Source organism: Rattus norvegicus, chromosome 10, assembly GCF_036323735.1.
Source record: "Rattus norvegicus strain BN/NHsdMcwi chromosome 10, GRCr8, whole genome shotgun sequence".
In the NCBI taxonomy this organism is placed as follows: domain Eukaryota; kingdom Metazoa; phylum Chordata; class Mammalia; order Rodentia; family Muridae; genus Rattus; species Rattus norvegicus.
The window spans coordinates 57,487,158-57,506,470 of NC_086028.1; positions in this window are offsets into that span (position 1 = coordinate 57,487,158).

Here is a 19,313-nt window from a genome sequence, read left to right on the forward strand (position 1 = left end):
ACCCTTCAGATGGAAAAGCTACTTCTCTAAGAACAGAGCATTGGTGACACTCAGACCTCATAGCTCACGCGGCTGAAAATGAGATCATTTTAAAAGAGTTGTTATGCAAAACTGTATCTCCCAATGAGCCTGATAATATAAACAACAAATACTGAACGGAGCCCTGGTCATTCACACGCTTCCTCTTTAGTCTCCAGCAGTCACGTGTGAAGAGAGCAGCCCCTCCAAGGGTCACTGTACGCACCAACAGAAATGCCCAGAACCATCCTTTTGGGCCAGCTGGTTGTGCTAATTAATGATCCAGAAGAGAATGTGGGGGACTGCCACTTCCAAATGCAAGGAAATCACTACGCTTCACTAGAGGGCACTATGGTGACTAGTTTCTAATCCCCTTTCAGGAGCACGGAGGAAGGAAGTCTGTAATCAGTATTTTTGTGATGAGAGCCACTCCGAGAAAAACAAGCATCAAAAACCATCCTAACTACAACAGGTGTCTCGATGTGATATGAAACTAGACGTTTCAGGAATGGTTTTTCAGTCTCTATGATAGGTTTTTTAAAAGCGAGCTGCCGGCCCCGGAAGCGGGCCAGCTGTATTTGGTTGTTGCCCCGTTGCTATGCAGTGTAGTAGAAACTACAAACAAAATCAAGATCGTATTTCCTCTGCCTCAGCCGTTGGAAGAGCTTCCCACACGTAGGGAGCATCACCTCCTGTGGAGCCCGGAGCTCCACGGTTTGCAGGGGGTTTAAATTGGGAAAGAGGATGACGGTGGTGGTCCGCTTTCTTGAGCTCTGTACAGGACAGGTTACCTCATCAACCCTCAGAAGAGCTCGGTGAGTTTAGATATTATTAGTATCATCTTCATTTGACAGATGAGGAAACTGAGCCCCTTGAGGACTGTTTGCCCCCCTGGACACGGCGATCTTTGGTGGCAGGGTTGAGATTTAAACTGGTCTGTTGGGAGCTGAAGAAATGACTCAGCAGTTAGGAGCACATACTATTCTTACAAAACACCAGAATTCAATTTCAGTCGTCCACTTTAAGAGCTACCAGCCTCCTGGAACTCCAGCTCCTAGGGAATCCAGTGCCCACTCTGGTCTCCATGGACACCTTTATTCATGTGCACATACCCTCCCCACCCCACACACACACTTTTTAATATTTTTTTAACCAGCAGGATGAAGCCAGATATGGTGGCTCAGGAGGTAGAGACAGGCAGATCTCTGAGTTTGAGGCCAGCTTGGTTCCAGGACATCCAGGGCTACACAAAGGAAACCCTGTCTGGAGAAGAATGGGAGCGTGGGGAGGCTGACTGAATGAACTGTAGATATTTCTAGGCAATTAGTAACAAAGACCCAGTAGCCCAGATACCTTTGTTACAAGTTAGAGAGATTGTAACCTTGTAAAAAGATGAGCTGAGATGCGGAGGAGAAAACTTTAAGGGGACAAATTTGAAAGGACACTAACTGATGATTTGCAAAGAGACAGGTTCAAGCCAAGCAGTGGGAACATTGCAGGTGAAGCTTAAGCCAATTAGCAGGTGAAACGATGTAATAGCAGCCTACACCCAGGATGGACTTTCTCCCTCACCACAATATCTTCAGAGTCCTGAGCTTCACTGACTGGTGGACTTCCAAAACAAACAAACAAACAAACAAAACAGCAATAAAAAAAAACCAGCCCTGCAAAAGGCTGCTTCTGGCTTCAGGGCTGAGTCTAAAATATGCAGAATTTTGTCCAAGTTCCCAGAGTTCTTATGTTCACCCCAGGATTTTAAGACTCATTACAACTGCTGTCACTGGAACAGTCAGATGCCAGGCGTTATGCAAAGCATTTCATTTGGATTAGTTCCCGACAACTCTATGTAATCGGTGCAGTGTCTATCCCTGGGAGTGTCAATGGGTTGACCCATCTCCTGGGAGCTTTACCATGGAAGGCATGTGCAGACTTGAGTGGGAAGGCACATCTTGCCCATCCTTCTTTGAGCAAGACAGTTGAATCTGTTTTTAAAATGCAACTCTGTCTAAGTTAGCCTGGTGGGATGCTCACTGTCTAGAATCTGTCTAGAACCCTGACAAGTGGCAAATAAAAGCATGAATGAAATATGATCCCATAAGAGAATAAAATGAGGGAAGTGATGTGTGTGTGTGTGTGTGTGTGTGTGTGTGTGTGTGTGTACAAACACAAATGAAGAATGTTGTGAATGAGAGAAATAGTCTTTAGTCTTCCCCAGGGAAGAGCACAGCACTTGGTTACCAATAGCCAATGAACAGTCCTGAAAATATATTTACAAGTAGCATTATGTGAACTGACATAGATGTATTTATTTATTTATTTAGGAATACACACACACACACACACACACACACACACACACATTTGTAAAAACAAAAAGAGGCCATGAATTTGAGACAGGAAGGGTTGGAGGGAAGAAATGGAGGTGGTAATTGATGTCATGATACTGTCATTTCAAAAAGGAAAAACCAATTGAAAAGCCAATTTTCAACCCTGTGTTTGACTCTTAATGTTCCCCCCAAAGACTAATCTGTGGCACTGTGGAGAAGCATGAGACCTTTAGGAGGTGGTGGGATTTAATGGAAGAAAATAGGCCTCTGGAGACATGCCCCTTGCAGATGATATTAGAACCCTAGCTCCTCTCTCTCTCTCTCTCCCCTCTCTCTGCTCCACTGCTCCATTCACCTTCACCATGCACCCATCATAATATACTGTATCACCCCTCCATGCACTGCTGTCATAATATACTGTGTTACTCCAGGTCCAAAGTAACAAGGCCCAATGACCACAGACTGAAACCTTTGATACCGTGAACCAAAATAGACCTTTGCTCATTATAAGTGATCATGTCCAGTCATAAGAACAGAGATCTGAGCAACACAGTGGCAACATCTCGTAGTGGAGATGTTACTATTTGACATGCTTAGACTGAGTGTTTCAGGGTGGGGGGCTTCCTATTCTGGAATATTTGCATTGATTTGTTGACTAAACATCCCTAATCTAAATTTCTAAATTATGAAATGCTCCAATGTCAGAATTACTTTAAAGTATCACAGGGGCTCTAATGCCAGATTTGAGCCTTTCAGGTTAAGAATATTCAACTGAAGAAAGATAAAAATAAGGAAATCCAATTTCCAACTAAAAATATTTTAATAAAGAAAGTGCAGGGGTTGGGGATTTAGCTCAGCGGTAGAGCGCTTGCCTAGCGAGCGCAAGGCCCTGGGTTCGGTCCCCAGCTCCGAAAAAAAGAAAAAAGAAAAAAAAAAAAAAAGAAAGTGCAGAGGAAAGAAGTGAATGAAAGAAATTGTGATAAAAACAGCATTACTGTGCAGTAATCCCACCAGAGAACACACATAGACACTCTTCAAGGTAAATAGAAAGTCTGTACTGCTGGCCAGTGAATTTGAACAGGGAACTTGCCCAAATCACGTAGCCCGGATCCTTGCTGTCTTCTGCATTTTATGCACAAACCCTACATCTTGATTGACACACTTCGATTAGTAAGGATAGTTAGTGAGAAGCAGAACTACAGAGGCCAAAAGGTAAAGATGGTGTATTTAGGGATCTCCCTGGATCTTGGAACTATGGATTAGGTCTTTGACAGATTAGGTCCTTGTTCCCATTTTGATAGTTTCTGGGTCTGTGTGCTGGGGTCTGATCAGAATGGTGCCTCCAACATGGCATCAGTTATGCTAAGATCTAAAAGCCTGTTAAAGGATTTCCCAAAACTAAGACAAAACCAAACACGTACAGATGCCCCACTATGTGTCTGGCACATCTAAATGGAGACTCAAATAAAGGCCGAGAGGCATCTGCACAAACTTCAGAGTACTTGGAATGAGAAAAGATTTTAAAACATCCGAGAAAAGGAGTACACAAACCGGGTGGCGCCGTACTCTTCAGTAGTCACACAGGAGTTAAAGGTTTATTCTTTCAAGAAACTCAAGTGTGCAATGATTTCCAGCTCAGAGTCCTTTAGCCAAATGATGAGTGTAGTGGGAAGTGCGCACCTGTGGCAGAGGGCTAAGCGCAGGTGTTTTCTAACGGAGTATGAAGGAATAAGCCATTTTTAGGAAGCTGGGAAGCTGGCTCAGTGGTTAGTGGGAATTGCTGCTCTAGCAGAAGACCTAGGATCAATTTCCCAGCACCAATGTCAGGCAGCTAGCTCACAGCTGCTGGAAACTCCATGTCCAGGGGGATCTCATGCTCTCTGCTGGCCTTACAGACACTGCATGCACATGCCGTACATAAAAATAGGCGGATACACATGCTGACAGATAAAAATTAACAAATAGAAAAATGCATCAAGGACGTGCACCAACAAAAGGAGACCGTAAGCTAAGAAAGATTAGGTTAAGGATTAAGGGTCTCTGGACTCTCACAGCAGAGAGCATTGTCATCCCAGGATGACAGCAAAGCGACCAGTCCAGAAGGATAAGAAGATAGCAAAGGTTAGGAAGTAAGTGCCCGGGGGAGCCAAGAAAAATTACCTGTCTGAGGTATCAGAAACTTGTATCCAGAGATGTTTAAATAGCCTGGGGGTAGGATGAGCAACTGACGGTGGATTCTGGGTAATTTTTTTTTTTTTTTGGTTCTTTTTTTCGGAGCTGGGGACCGAACCCAGGGCCTTGCGCTTCCTAGGTAAGCGCTCTACCACTGAGCTAAATCCCCAACCCCTATTCTGGGTAATTTTTAAAGCAATACATAATTTGGGAAGAACAGGCTGAGCCTTACTCATACACACAACCTAATGAAACAAGCCTAATGCATCGAAAGACTGTGGTAACTGGGGAGGGAAGAGGCAGTAAAGTCAGATCTGAGGGGCCAGCCGTGGAGGCCTTGCAGACCAGTGAGGCATGTGTTGTCTCTGAGATGGAAGTTGCCGCAGTTGTGTTCAGAGGACTGAGGTTTCTAACTCACTGGTCAGCAGCAAGGCCATTCTAGATGTGTTTAGAATGAACTGTAAGAGGATCTGGGGTGCAGCCGGCTGCTGCTGCAAGGCGGTGACACTAGCATCAGAGGACGTGCTAGCATTAGAGCAAGTGAAAATAGTCGATTGTCGATTGACCCGAAAGTCAGAACCAGAGTATTTCTTAACATATCGAACGAGGGAAGAGTATGAAAGAAATGGAGAAATGAGGGAGATATCGAAGAAAGAAACCAAAGAGGGTATGAGCAAAAAGAAGGATGACGCCGCAGTCAAGTGCAATGGAAAGGCCTTGGTTAGACCTGCTATTCCCGTTACCTGTGGATGAACCAATCGAAACTGGGTGGCACGTAATGGAATAAGTGAGGGTGGTTGGTTCCAGTGGCCATGCAGATGATGGAGTTCAGCTAGGCACTTGTCAGAGGAAGTGGGGCTGAGTCCTCTCAGAGCCTTTCCCAATCCCCTATCTGGTGCCTCCACTATGGAGTCTGAGAGCCAGAGGTAGGTCAGGCTCCTGGAGCGTGTCTGTATGTTTGTGTGGTTTCCACCATCACATTTCCAGTCTGGTGGCTTCCAGAGAGCCAGACTTCTTCCCATTGGCTCGGAACTCCAAACCTTTTTTGACCTGGTGCCTATCAGAACAGCATTACTTCAGTGAGATTCTGTCCCCCCCGAATCCGGCGGCTCTGTTGAAAGGAGCGGACCAGATTCCCCCTCCAGATGTTGAGCAGGCACAGAATATTCGAATGTGTTTTTAAGTCAGCAGCAGCAGGTTTGGGGAAGAAGATAAGAGTTCAGTTGTGGGACATTTTGCAAACTCGGGATAAAGCAAACACTATCAACTGAACCAGTGTCCTGATAGGACCACACTGAACAGAAGGAAGTGATGGGGTCACAGTGTAGCAGAGCCAAGCTCCCATCCCCCACAGCAGGAAACCAATGGGTGTCTACAAAGGAAAAACTGAGTGACACCAGTAAAACCACATCAGCTGGACACATGATTAACTACAAAGGGAAACACATAGAAAAAAGGCGCTTCTAGGACCAAGATGGGAGACAGTGAGGTAAAGGGAATAAATTGGTATTGTTCTGTGTCTTCTGGTACTATTTGACTTCATCTATGTCACTGTATGTAACTTTGACAGAAGAACTATTTATTTTGTTTTATGTGTATGGGTGTTTTACCTGCATGTACATGTGTATGCCTGGTGCCCAAGGGAGGTCGGAAAGGGGTCAGAAGGAGTCACAGGTGGTTGAGAACCGTCATACAGGGGCTGGGAATTGAACCCTTGACCTCTGGGAAAGCAGCCAGTGCTCTTAACCCTCGAGACATCTCTCCAGCCCCCAAATAATTAGTTTTTGAAAGGATGTAAATTTTATCTATGCCTTGATGCTATACTTGAATGATAGTTTTAGGGGTAGAGTACAAGGCATGTGTGAGGTCTTAGACATGATTCCCGGCACTAAAGCATAAGAGAAAAGGTGCGCCACCCATTGGAGGTGTCAATTTTGGAGACAGCCTAGCCTGGCCTCCTTTCAGACTCTGTACTTGCTTTTGCATCTCTGGCCTGAAAGAGGGCTCAGAACACAGGGAGACCACCCTTCACACGCCAATACCTATGTGATCTCCCAGTGAGGACCGCTGCCTTTCCAAGGCCCTGAGCATCTTGCCAACACCTCCAGCCAGTTCTGGAGGATGGTCAGGCAGGGCTGAGGCTCATCACAAAGAGGAGGAAACATTGGTTCCGTGAGTTTACACCCCCATTAGAAGCTGAGGAAGAGATCAGAAGCCTGACCTCGTGATTTAGGGGTTTATGGTTCTTCTACAACCAAAATGGTGGCTGTCATCACCAGTGGGACTGGCCAGGAGAGTTGGCGAGGGTGATGTTTTGGAAGGGAAATCTATCCTTCTAATTTCAGTGTCTTGTTTCTCCTGAATAAAAACACACCTGTCCTGAAATCCAGGGCACCAAAAAGACACTTGATCCAGCACCAATGATGGCCCCTGGCTGAAAATACTCCCGTTTCCCTTAGTCACCCTCTCCAAGCAGCATAAGCCTCTGGATAAAGTAACAGACAGAACCCAACAGATGTCCTGTGGAATGAAGGGCCCTGGCTGCAGGGGACTTTGGGAGGGGCAGGGTGCAAGTGGGTGGGGTCTGAGCAGAGCCTAGAGCTTTTCTCTTGCCCTCAGAGTGACACAGCTCTGCGGCCTAGAGAACCAGATGCTAGTGTGTGTGCATGGGGGGTGGGGGGGCTGCCCTGGTGGGGGGGCAGAAGGGAAACCTTGGGGCTGAGACAAGATTAGCCCAGTGCCATTAACCCTTTACAGACCAGGAACCACACCACTGAGCTAACTCATTCTCTGATTTGTAGTTAGCTGTGCCCCAAATCCTGTTCTAGTTCCGACAAAGCCCATTTAAAGTGACTTCAGTGGCCTAGCGAATGGTGTCTCACTGTTGCCAGGTGGAGCAGTCTTATAGGTAGATGAGACACTATAGGGCAGGCCCTGGCTTCCGCTAAGCAGACCCTCTGAACAAACTGTTCAAGGCCCCAGTGGGCAGACATGAGCCAAGTCCATGCCCTCTCCACACACTGCCGGCTCTATAGAATGAGGTGTCATCTCTGAGGCAGTGGTCCTGGTGTGCGCGCTGAGTCCGCCATGTGACTCAGCTTAGGACCCTCTTGTTTACTGGGCTAGGCAATGTTCTGCTCATGAGAAAAGACTGGGGCTAAAATGATGGCTCAGGGGTTGAAAGCAGTGGCTGCTATTCTAAGAGGACTCCCAGCACCTACACAGCAGTTCACAATCAACTGTAATTCCAGTCTCTGGGGTCTGACGCCATTTTCTGATCTCCTCAGACACTACAGGCATGTGGTGCATGAGCATACATTCAGGCAAACACTCAAAGAATTTAAGAAGGAAAGAAAGAAAAAAGAGTGAAAGAAAAAGAAAGGAAGGAAACATTCTGTGGTTCCTTACAGTGTATGGGGTCTATTTTCTGGCAGACTGTAGCGGCTTTCCGATAGGTCCCTTACCACACTTCTGTTCTAAACTGAATTTGATTCTCATTCCCCCATCCGACCTCATAATAATGATTGACGGCAGCAGGACCGGCGGTTTCTATGGTGACACTAATTGTGCCTCCTGTCCACAGCAGTGATGCTGCACTTTGGAGCTGAAATCTGAACCGCTTAGCTAGTGGGGCTCCTGCTCAAGCACTCACAGCTAAGTCACAGCTACTCACCCTTAACTCCACTCTCATACATTTGCCACCACCACTCTGACCCCAGGAGCGCCTCAGACTCTCCGGTGATTGGGAAGGAAGCGACATAGAGCAAGGCAATCACATCAAAAAGAAACTGATCACCTGATCAGTTCTGAAAATGAGCATTAACTTTCAGAAATACCAGCTGGGTTCTGGGATGATCAAAACATCCCAGTCATTCACCTTCCTGCTGTTGCCTGGTGCCCAGCAATCGGCCCAGGGGAAAGCATTGGCCATCCCTTACCCACAGGTTACACACACACACACACACACACACACACACACACACACACACAGAGGAATGAATGAATGAAAAAATGAATGAGTGAGTGAATGAATGAATGAATGAATGAGTGAATGAATGAAAAGTACTTAAGAGGCCAGCAAGATAGCTCAGTGGGTAAAGGCTACTGCTAAGCTTGATGACTTTGAATTACTAGAACCCACACGTTAGAAGCCTGACTCCCTCAGGCTGTCCTCTGACCTCTACAAATGCACTGTGGTACACACAGTAGGCACACACATGTACAAACACAAATAGTTGGATAGATAGATAGATAGATAGATAGATAGATAGATAGATAGATAGATGTTATCTTTGGCATTTTATTTTTTATGTATATGAGTGTTTTGTCTAAATATATGTCCAAATATGCCTGGCCAAAAGAAAGTGCCAGATCTCCTGGAACTGGAGTTACAGATGGTTGTGAACCATCATGTGGGTGCTGGGAATTAAACCTGAATCCTCTGGAAGAGCAGTCAGTGCTCTTAACCACTGAGCCATCTCTCCAGCCTCTTGTGTTTTGTTTTAAGACAGGATCTCTCCAGGTAGTCCTGCTTGTTCCCTATGTAGAACAGACTGACCTCAAACTCAGAGACCCTGCTGTCTCTGCCTTCAGGTGTTAGGATTAAAGGGGAATACCACCACACCTTGCCTAACTATAATTTTTTAAAAATACATGTAATTTTTAAAATTTGAGAAAAACAAATCTTTGAATCCCTTGCTAGACTTTGTAGAGAACTAAGGCCACATTGTGCCCTCAAGAAGCTTCAGGTCCTGGAATAAAATAAAACCGTGGACTAACAAAGCCCGTGGCACCTGGAAACATGCAAGAGAGATATCAACAAAGACTTTCCCAGGGACCTGATGTTTAGACGTTCTGAAGTGGGAGGACTGAAGAGAGGGGTGGGTAGGAGTTGGGGATTGGAGACTCCTGGCTTAGTGAGAGGACTTTCAACACCTTGCTAAGGAATTCCTTACCCCCAGGACAGCATCTATCTAGTGGAGATGACACACAGATTAGTATCTCGAGATCGTTTTGACGATGTTGATATGGATGAGCAGGTAAAGGCCCTCATCATCAAATCTGACAGCCTAAATTCAATCCCTGACCCACCTGGTGGAAAGATACAAGGAACTCCCACAAGCTGTCCTCTAACTTTCTCCACACACGAGTGGAGACACGAGCATCCCTTCCCAAATAAATGTTACTACTAATAATATCAACCCTAACACAAACAAGGTGCCAAGGTCAAACAAAGGGCAGGAGTCCAAGAGCAGGAGACAATTGTTCTCCAGTCTCAGGGGTGGTATCGGCCAGATCGGGTGACAGGCAGTGTCTTACTTGGCTTTCTGTTGCTGGGATAAAACACTAACCAAAAGCAGGTTGAGTGAGGAGAGGGTTATCTGGCTTACAGTTTACATTGTATCACCCAAGAAAGGCAGTCAAGGCAAGAAGTTAAGGTGGGAACCTGGAGGCAGCAACCAGGGCAGAGACCAGGGAGGAATGCTGCTGCTGACCAGCTTGCTTCTACAGTCACACTTTCTTTCTTTCTTTCTTTCTTTCTTTCTTTCTTTCTTTCTTTCTTTCTTTAAATCTAAGTAAATTCACCCACAGATTTTCTTTCTTTTTTTTAAAATAATTTATTTATTATATTGTCTTCAGGTGCACCAGAAGAGGGCATCAGATCTCATTACAGATGGTTGTGAGCCACCATGTGGTTGCTGGGAATTGAACTCAGGACCTCTGGAAGAGCAGTCAGTGCTCTTAACCACTGAGCCATCTCTCCAGCCCCCAAACAGTCACACTTTCTTATACAGCCCAGACCTACCTGCCTGGAAATGGTACCACCCACAGTGGGCGGGGCCTCCCACACCTGCCCGCAATCAGAAAAGTGCCCCCAAGACAGGCCAATGACGGAGTTAGTCCCTCAGTTGAGACTCCTTCTTCCCAGGTGACTCCAGGTTTGTATCAAGTTAACTGAAGCTAACTAGGACAGGCAGCACAGAGGAAGGCAGCTGAGCTCAAGAAGCACAGGACTTTCCAAACATAAAAGAGTCTTGGATATCAAAACCATGGACAAAAGCCCCTAACCCTGAACTTTCCAGCCCAGGGGCTGGGCTGCCCTTCTCCCAGATGCTGTTCCCTTCATAATTCAGGCATTTTGGTCTTTCTCTCTCCCCCCATCTCTCTATGCATCCTCTTAGGACCAATGAACTCAACTCACCCAATAAACCTGTATATGTGTGTGTGTGTGTGTGTGTGTGTGTGTGTGTGTGTGTGTGTGTGTGTAAATATATATAAGGGTTGGAGAGATGGTTCCGTGGTTGAGAGCACTTGTCGCGCGCCCAATGTCTCGCTAGCAAGAACGACGTGCGGACACCAGGATCCTTCTGCAGCAAAGCGTTTATTGCATCTTGAAGAGGAGAGACCCGAGCCCCAGAATGGTGCTGCTTATATACACCCTAGTGCGGCGCGTCCACACCTGATTGGTCGCTTACCCATGATCTCACTGGCACGCCCCGGAGTGGGCAAAGACCTGGCACGAAGGCACTCTTTTTTTTTTTTTTTTTTTTTTTTGGTTCTTTTTTTCGGAGCTGGGGACCGAACCCAGGGCCTTGTGCTTCCTAGGTAAGCGCTCTACCACTGAGCTAAATCCCCAGCCCCACGAAGGCACTCTTGCACATGCGCACACAGTTAACTTCCTGAAAGGAAGTCGGCTGGCACGGCGGAGGCCAACGCCATCTTGTAATGGTGAAACTATCTCGGCCTTCCACGTGGGGCGCAGTGGAAGCCAGCACCATCTTGTGGTGGCGAATGTTATTGCGGCCCTCTACAAGCACTGACTGCTCTTCCAGAGGTCCTGAGTTCAATTCCCAGCAACCACATGGTAGCTCACAACCATCTGTCATGGGATCTGATGCCCTCTTCTGGTGTGTCTGAAGACAATGACGTACTCGCATACATAAAATAAATAAATATTATATATATATATATATATATATATATATATATATATATCAATCATTGATGCACATTGGTGTTTTCCCTGAATGTATGTCTGTGTGAGTGTGTGAGTATGTTGGATCCTCTGAAACTGTCGCTACAGGCAGTTGTGAGTTGCCTTGTGGGTGCTAGGAATTGAACCCAGGTTGTCTTCTGGAATGGCCAGTGCTCTTAACCTGAGCCATCTCCAGCCCAAATACACACACACACACACACACACACACACACACACACACACACACACACACATTTAGTCTGGCTTCAATTGGTTCACTTTCACCAGGGGAGAAATAACAATAAAAACACACAAATGACTATGCTGAACCGCCCATTAGTAGCAGGCCTGGAAACAGCGACCACAGAGGGAAAAAGACTATGCTATTGGTGAGGGTCCAAAGCTGTCCAATTCCTGTGGAGAGGAATTTGACAATATCTAACTACTCAATCTTGGAAGCTAAGCATGAAGGCTTCTTCCACAAATGCGAAACAACAAATTCAGGAGGCCACTCAGCTCAGAACTTTTCTGGTAGAGCATTGGAACCGGGGGGGGGGGGGTGGCTGGAGAGATGGCTCGATGGTTAAGAGCATCTGCTGCTCTTCCAGAGGACCTGGGTTCATACGCCCAGCACCCACATGGTGGCTTGCTACTGGAACTCCAGCTCCAAGGGCCTGGTGCCTTTTTCTGGCCTCTGTAAACATACATGTGGTGAACAGACATAGCAGACAAAAAAGAACAGGAAACAACCAACCTAGAGACTTTCCACAGGGACTGGATGGACAAACTGTGCGCCGACCTCACACCGCGGTGCTGGTGCATTGTCTAGAGAGGAGATGTTATTGAGATGAAATATGACCTCACTGGTAAATAGGCATAAAGGGTAAGAGGACGGTTGTTATGTTATGGGTTGTTATGATTGTTATGTCCCTGAAGGCCCATGGGTCAAAGGCACAGTCACCATCCTATGACACTGATAGGGGGTGACAGAACCTTTAAAAGATGGAGCTAGCAGATCCTCTGGTTATTAGGTTGTACCTGGGTGAGGGCCATGCAGCTCTGGTTCTTGCTGTCTCTGAGAGGAGGGGCTCTTTTCTCCTCCAAGTCATCCCTGCTATGATAGGCTGTCTCCCCACAGAACCAGAAACAGTGGTGCGAACTGCTGTGAGCGATAGCCATGGGCTAAAGCCTCCTAAACTGTGAGCAAAGCAATCCCTTTCCCTTTATAAGTTGATTTCTCTCTGACAAATACAGCTCTAGGAATTCAGCTGCCGGGGCTGGAGAGATGGCTCTGTGTTTAAGAGCATGTCCCCAACATCCAAGTCAGGAAGCTCACAACTGCCTAACGCAGGCTTCATGGAACCAAGTGACCCGACCTGGTTGGCTAGTGCAACCACTCTAATGAGAATATACTCACACACGGATTCATACTTACATATACAGTTAAAAATAAAACAGACCAGTCACACCTTGGTGACCCTAGGGGGTCGAATCTGTTCCCTTCAGATCCTCAAAATCCACAGATCCACAATTCCTTTATATAAAATGGAGTAGCATTTGCCTATGACCTACATACACCCCACATACTTGAAGTTATCTCTAGATTCCTTATACTACCTAATATCATGTTAATGCTATGCAAATAGTTATACTATATTGTTCAGCGAACAGCAAAGGATAAAAGCTCAAATATGTTTGATACAGATGGAATTTTTAAAACTATTTTCCACCCATGTTTGTTTAAATACATGGATGTAGGTTTCACCAATGGGCCAACTGCATGTGCTATGCTGTATTTTTAATAATGTTTCTTTAAGAAAGAAAGGAAAAAAGAAAGAAAGAGAGAGAGAGAGAAAGGAAGAAAGAAAGGAGAGAAGAGAAAGACACAGAAAAAATAAACCAGAGAAAAGCCAGAGGTTGGAAGCAGACGGAGGAATGTGAGTACTTCTGATAGCACTTGGAGGGAGTAAAGAATTTACACATACACAAAATAAATGGCATAGGCAATCCATCAGCAGAATAAATAGACACAAATGAATTTAACTGCATACCAAACTCATGACTTCCAAAAGAAAGAAAAGCAAGTTTTGAATCCACTGTCCTGTGAACCCTAAGTAAATAGTCTAAGGGAGTCGGCAGGCTGCAAAGCAGTTCAAGCTTCACATGGTAGGTGTGCCGTTAGCAGTCTCTGTGTAAAAGTTCTCACACTAAACCAGGTGTGTTGGTGCAGGCCTATAAATCAGACGGGAGACTCAGGCAGGAAGACCATGAGTTCAAGCCTTGCCTGGGCTACCAAACAAGTTGAAAACCAGCCTGGGTCATTTATCAAGACACTATCTCAAAATTTCAGACCAGTAAGAAGGTTCAGAGGGTAAGGGTGCTTGCCACCATATCTGTGACCCAAGTTTGATCTCTAAAACAGTGGAAGGAAAGCCAAGCCTTGCAAGTGGTCCTCTGACCCCTCCACATGTGCACTGTGGTGGGTTGTGGGCACATGTGATGTGCATGCATGTGCACACACACACACACACACACACACACATACACATACATACACAAATGTAAAAAAAGGGCATTTTTAAAGGTCTGACTATGTGGTTCAGTGAGAGAATATTTACCTAGGAAGTATAGTCCTGCCCTAGGCTCCATACTCTGATACCACTAAATAAAATTGTGATACCACTGTTGCATATTATAACAGAAATTCATAAATATATCAACATTAGGGGGAATTCAATATAGAAACAGAACAGTAAACAGAATAAAATACAGATGAAGCCCATGGTATTGCGTGTTGCTGCCACTGATTCACACACTTGAAGCCTCTTCATATAAAACGTCTTAAGCTCTATTCTCTCTCCCAGGAGCATGAAGCCCAGTGGGAAAGAGCACACCTAAATCTTGGGTCTTAATTCCCAGTACAAAACACTAGGACTACTTGATGAAGTGGCTGGTTCCAGGGAGGGCACAAGGAAAAAGCCACCTGAGACATCTCAGAAGGGCTGATAGCATCAAGAGGACATGGCAAGCACACAGGCTGTCTTCCCTCACTGGACAAACTTGGACATGTTTAAGCATAAAAAAAAATTGACTACAGGAGAATACAACATAATGAATGAGAAGTAAATCCACAGGACCAGCAAAACGGCTCGCCTGCAAAGAGAAGCTCTTTCTGTGTGAACCTGATTGTCTGAGCCCAGAGCTCACATAAAGATGGGAGAGAGCCAATTCTACAGAGTTGACCTCTGACCTCCACATGTATGTCATGACACACACACACAAACACCCTCATGACAGTAAAAATAAATACATGATAAAAATGCATAATTTTTAAATCATAATTTTCAACCCCCAGTATAACTGTAGACTCAGGCAAATAATCAAAACTAAAGGTTCTGGATGAAAGGTTTTGGAGAAACGGTACAGGGTCTCAGACCCACAGGGTCGGAGCTCTAGTCACAGTAGGAAGGGTACATCAAGACATGGCACAGCCAAGTGAACAAGCAGCAGGCAAATCCACCCAGGCTGTGCCTCATGTGCTGCCACAGAAATAACCATGGCTTGTATAGTATTGGTGTCCAACGTGGTCACTTAAATCCATTTGATCTGGAGGAGACAGGCAAATACAGCTAGGACAGTCTGCAGGGTACTGGGCTGGAGGAGTTGGACAAGAGTCCAGTGAGCTCCAGCATGGTCCTCCTCTACCCCCAACCCCCCACAAAAGGATCTAATCCAGATTAAAAGTAACTACATACTTACCACAACCAATGGACCCTGTACCCTCCCTCTACATGGATCCTGGAAATTCTAACAGCCATAGGTGCACGTGGGAGTAGGAATAGCTGGAGAAGTTGGCACATTCGAAGACAGACTGTTGGGCTGAAGAGATGGCTCGGTGGTTAAGAGCAGTTTTCCTTAAATCTTGTCTGAGACAGAGGGTGGTCAGAGAAAAGCCACAGGAGTCAGTTCTCTCCTTCCACCATGAGAGTCTTAAGGATCAAACTCAGGTTGCCAGGTTTGGCAGCAAGCACCTTCGCCCACTAAGCTAAGACATTTTACATGAAGAGGCTTCAAGTGTATGAACCAGTGGCAAAAACACCCAATACCATGGGCTTCATGTTTTTTATTCTGTTTACTACTCCATCTCCAGGATCCACACGGTGGCTCACGAGCATCTGTAACTCCAGTCCCACGAAGGACAACACCCTCTTCTGCCCTCCATGGACACTCCATGCATATGGTGAATACACACACACACACACACACACACACACACACACACACACACACACAAAGGTAAAAACACTCTTATACATAAAATACAAAAATTAGAAAAATAAAGATGGGATGTTTGGGGTTAGAGAGATGGCCCAACAGTTAAGAATGCTTACTAGTCTATAGTCTATCAGAAGACCTGAGTTCAAATCCCAGTACCCCACATTAGGTGGCTTACAACCAAGGGATCCTACCCTCTTCTGGCTTCCAGAGACCACCATACCCACATGCATGTACACATAACTAAAAATAAAATTGCTTAAATTAAAAGAAAACCTTAGTTTTTTGTTTTGTTTTGTTTTTTTAAAGTATAGATGCTCAGTTTCTTAAACATGAGGATAGACTGCTGGCATGGGAGGGGTGTGTGTGTGTGTGTGTGTGTGTGTGTGTGTGTAGAGATTAAAGCCAAGGCCTTGTACATGCATGGCAAGCCCTGGACTGCTGAGCTATATCCCCATCCCTGAGAATTCAGGTTATCTTTGCCAATATCCAGAGGTGAATTTCACGATGTTTCTATTTTACCTCCAAACAACTCAGAAAAAAAAAAAAAAAAAAGGACGAAACAATCATACATTGAGAAACAGAACATGGATCTGTGAACAGGATGTGGACAATGTGATAGAGATGTTTGTGACATGATCCAAGAGATCTGTCGATTGTAAATGTCACCACGAAGGCTTAAAAACCACAGGTAGCTCAGATGCTTCAGGACTTCACAGTCACAGAGGTGAAGGTATGGACTGCCCTGAGAGCAGGACTGAGATGCCCAAGTGACACGGAACCTCCAAGGTTCCATCACAGACACCCAGGCAGTGATGGTGCTGCCACTGGTGGAAACAGTGACCCCTTGGAGAAGCCAGGTTTTAGGTAGGGTAGTGGGGGGAGGAGTAAAATTTCAATTCAGACACCCACAAACTCCCCAGAGTCCGAGCTATCAGCTCTTGATGTTAGAGAAGCACAAGCAGCAAGACGGCTCAGTGGGTAAAGATGCTTGCTGCCAAGCCTGACGACCTGAGTTCGATCCCTGGGAAGTGGAGAAGTGACTCCCATAGCTCTTCTCTGACCACCCTCCTTTCTCTCAGTGTGATTTTAACAAAATAAATAAATAAACCAAGAGAGAAATGTAAGAAAATATGGGGTTTGTGAGAACTGTAGATTTTACCTCTACCTACGCGTGGCAGTGCCTTAGGGGAGGGAGGAGAGAATGTGACCTGCCTCAGGAACAGAACCAAAAGGTCCAGGTGACAAGGGATCTCCAAGATCTCCTAGGACACCTAGGCAGTGACATGTCTGACATGCCCCTGGTACTGCCAAGCACAGCAATGGTCCCACCAGTCCCCACTGTTTGGCCCCTCCTCCCACATGCCCTGGGGAACACAGGTGAGAACACTTGATTTCCTTCTTCCCTGGAGCTTTGCTCCGACTGGAGCTTTCCAGAGGAAATGCAGGATTAGGGTTTTTAAAAAATATATAATTCATTTATTTCATGTGCATTACTGTTTTGTCTGCATGTCTGTGTAAGCAAGGGTGTCAGATCTTGGAGTTACAGACAACGGTAAGCTGCCATGTGGGTGCTGAGAACTGAACCCAGCTCCTCTCTCAGAGCAGTCAGTGCTCCCAACTGCTCGCTGAGCCATCTCCTCAACCTCAGCCTTAGGATCTTTAGCATGGACAGCCATAGGATCTTTCAAAGAAGGTCAAGGGTTATTTGGTATCCAAACAGCAAGAGATAAGCGATCAAAGACTCTAAAGGCAAGTCTGAACCAAACATTTAAAAAGGGGAAAGATCAGAAAGGACCACATCAGAGACACCCATCTCCGGGCAGAAGCGATCTCAAAGATACCATGAGTAGAGCTAGGAGAGGAAGGGTGGGGATCAAATGGCTATGACGTCACCAGGATGAAGCCAGACTGTCACCAACTGGAGAGAGCCATCTGCAGAAGCAGCACCCTGAACAGGCCTGGCAAGTCAGCATGTTCACCCTCTCTCCAGTTCCTTGCAGTCACATCAACAGATCATAATGGCAGAAATAAAGTGTTCTCTCAGCTCGGTCTCCTCCAGTTACGGAGTCTGAGCACCGCCAATGGGAAAGCTGAGAACCTTTCATCATGCAACACATTTGTGAAACGCATTGGCTTTAACAAACTGTTCCCCCACACACCTGGCCTGCATGGTCTCCTCTGACCAGCGCATGCTATATCATATTCAGAAAGTGCTTATAGGCTCCCGCCTGCATGGAAAAACACCAGCAGCTGACAGAAAAATGAAACCCCATCTTGGCTCTGGAGAAATGGTCCCGTCAGGGAAACACATAAGACTATTTGATGAGATTTAATAAGCTTTAACGAGATCCAGGTGAGGGGCCCTATCTGGGGGGGGAAACAGAAGATTCTTATGAACAGCTCCAGGAAATCACTCAGGAAAGGAAAAGGGAGACAAAGTCTTGCAGCACCACAGTGAAAGGCAACCAAGATTCAGGCTCCACAAATGGAGAACGCTTGTGTAATCCGGTCGGAAGATGCCTGGCTCGGGTATCCTGTTCTCTCTCACTCGTGCTTACCGAGTGTTATATAGTCACGTAAAACCATATATGTACATGTTAAATGGAAGTAGAAGGGAGACACAGTGTGATGGGGAAGAGGGGAAAGAAAAGGAAGTAGAACATACAGGTATACATACATGTGTATGTATTCAACATATAATACAGAAACATAGTCTATAGAAATAGAATCTCAAAATGTCTCGAGGTTGACTCTTTCCACTCCCCTCCATTCCCTGACACTTCACACTTGGCCTTAGAGGTAATCAACTTTAAAATGCCTCTTCCCTTCTTCGAGACGTGTCCTTAACAATGTAGCCCAAGCTGGACTGAAACTAGAATCTTCTTTCTCCATCTCCTGACTGCTGAATTACAAATGTGTACCACCATACCTGGGCCAAAACATTACTTTTAATTCTACATCACACACACACACACACACACACACACACACACACACACACACACAACTGTAAACAAGGACATCATGGAGCCAACCCTAAACACACCTAGTCTGTAATATTCTGAAGGTGGGACGCAAGGGAGACTGTTCCTGCAGTTTAAGAGAAGCAATTCCTCATCCCAGGAAGATCTGCTGTATTTTATATGCAGAGGCAGACGGCCATGTCTGCCACTCAGGAGAGCATGGTTGCCATGTGGGACTACTCAGTGACATATAGGCATGCTGTTTATAGAGCCCCAGTGTGCCCTTGTTGGCTTTAAGTTGGAAACCCTAAGCCCCAGTATGTATGTCTCTGCTAAGGATAAGGCTCTCCAAGCCTACAAATGCTGAGAGAGGCAGGAAGGAAATGGTTCCCACCATGGGAAAACCCAAAAGATGGATCAAGGCCATAGCCTGAGCAAATGGAGCCACTGAAAACTCTCAAATCACCTGCAAGCTCTACCATAGAGCCCAGGGTCCCTGAGGACATTGTGTCCTAAGTAGCCAACACCTCGGGCACAGGGGTGACCCCACTCAAAGGGGATCAGGTGAAGTGAAGACCC